Source organism: Salvelinus alpinus, chromosome 31 (genome assembly GCF_045679555.1).
Source record: "Salvelinus alpinus chromosome 31, SLU_Salpinus.1, whole genome shotgun sequence".
Classification (NCBI taxonomy): Eukaryota; Metazoa; Chordata; class Actinopteri; order Salmoniformes; family Salmonidae; genus Salvelinus; species Salvelinus alpinus.
The window spans coordinates 19,054,789-19,056,671 of record NC_092116.1 but is presented as its reverse complement, the minus strand read 5'-3'; the positions used below and the strand labels follow the sequence as shown (position 1 = coordinate 19,056,671).

Genomic DNA, 1,883 nt, shown 5'->3' with positions numbered 1-1,883 from the left:
CCTGTTAGCCTCTTCCCGTGGAACCATAAGATGTAAGGATTGGAGAGAAGGAGGAGTGTCCAAAGTGGAGTATATATACTTGTGATGGTGAGAACATGTTTTTGTCTGAATTACAGCTGTAACGACCCTTTGGGAAGAATTAAACTTGGTTAAGCTTCTCTAGTGTCCGTGAGTTATTTACTCTGAAAAATTAGAACCTAACAAGGCCTACAGCTAGGGAACCATTGTAGGCCCATAAGCCCAACGTTTGACTAAAGCCTGGTTTGCAGTTATAATCTTAATGATTTTTTTTGCATATATTTACCTTTCAGCATATATATACCTGTTTTATTTTTTAAAGCAAATAGACATGCAAAGAATGGCACAAAATATTACATGAACAGTTATTTGTGTTTTTGTTACAACTATGTGGTAATGGTGTGTCGTGTGTAATGGGTTTTTTCAGCACTGAGCAATTTTCAGGCCTGCTGAGCGCAAACTTGAACGTTGTGAAAGTTCTGTGCAACCTCCCTACCAGAGTGGCCTACCATCAAAAACAATCTAGAAAATGCATCCCATAACATTTTAACATGGAAAATAGCTGTTCTATCTTTCAGCATACCGTAGCAGCCAATGTGTGGTGTTCAATGTAGGCCTACGTTCCATGCAGGGCTTGACATTAACCTGTTTATCCATTTGTCCTTCAGACAAGGATTTGGCTGAAAATTTTGTTTAATGCAAAACCAGTTTACCCCTGGTTGGGACCCACTATTATACGTCATTGGTTATGATCAAGTAGAAGCTTATATACTGGTTGTTCAGTGATGCCGCTATATAATAATGATGGTGTTGTGTATCTTATCTCATTTAGTGTTAACATCAAGATAAATATGAATGTTATATATTCTGCTTTCTTCAGCCATGATAGCATATACAGTAACAATAAGTTACGTGTTGACTTATTCTTCACACGCACGACGAATAAGGTTGACTGAGCTTCCTCTTCGTAGTTTGTAGTGTTGCACTGTTTTGCTCTTATTCAGAATTTCCCCTGCAAACAAGACATCACCAAGTCAACATCAGATTCACACCAAACATCAACAAAATCCATATCACATATAGATAATTGGCGTACTGCTTTGAAGCATAAAGGTTGTGTAATATGATTCCATACTGAGTGTGGTGGTGATGTATCTATGTGGTTCCATGGTGTAGTGGTTATCACGTCTGCTTTACACGCAGAAGGTCCTGGGTTCAAGCCCCAGTAGAACCATGCTTTTGGCTGCAGGTAGCCTAGCGGTTAGAGAGGTGAGCCAGCAACCGGAGGGTTGCCAGTTTGTATCTTGGATCTGACAGGAAATATCTGTCTAACACCATGCCCAAACCGGACGCGCGTGTGCGCAAATAGATTTTGTCCACCCACACCAAATGCGATCACGACACACAGGTTGAAATATCAAAACAAACTCTGAACTAATTATATTAATTTGGGGACCGGTCGAAAAGCATTAAACATGTATGGCAATTTAGCTAGCTAGTTTGTCCTATTTAGCTAGCCTGCTTGCTGTTGCTAGCTAATTTGTCCTGGGATATAAGCATTGAGTTGTTATTTTACCTGAAATGCACAAGGTCCTCTACTCCGACAATTAATCCACACATAAAACGGTCAACCGAATCGTTTCTAGTCATCTCTCCTCCTTCCAGGCTTTTTCTTCTGTGGACTTTATATGGCGATTGGCATCTAACTTTCATAACAAGGTGTATTACCACAACCGACCGACCTCAGTTCATCTTTCAATAACCCACGTGGGTATAACCAATGAGGAGCTGGCACGTGGGTATATGCTTCTAAAAGGCAATGAGAAGATGGGAGAGGCAGGACTTGCAGCACGTTCTGCACCACA

The 1,883-nt window shown here is 40.7% G+C and overlaps 1 non-coding gene across 1 annotated transcript; it reads left to right on the top strand.

Moving 5' to 3' along the window:
• The first annotated feature begins 1,179 nt into the window (after window positions 1-1,179).
• trnav-uac (transfer RNA valine (anticodon UAC)) lies at window positions 1,180-1,252 on the top strand. The gene has a single exon. It is a non-coding gene; the product is annotated as a tRNA-Val (tRNA).
• The last annotated feature ends 631 nt before the right edge of the window (window positions 1,253-1,883 follow it).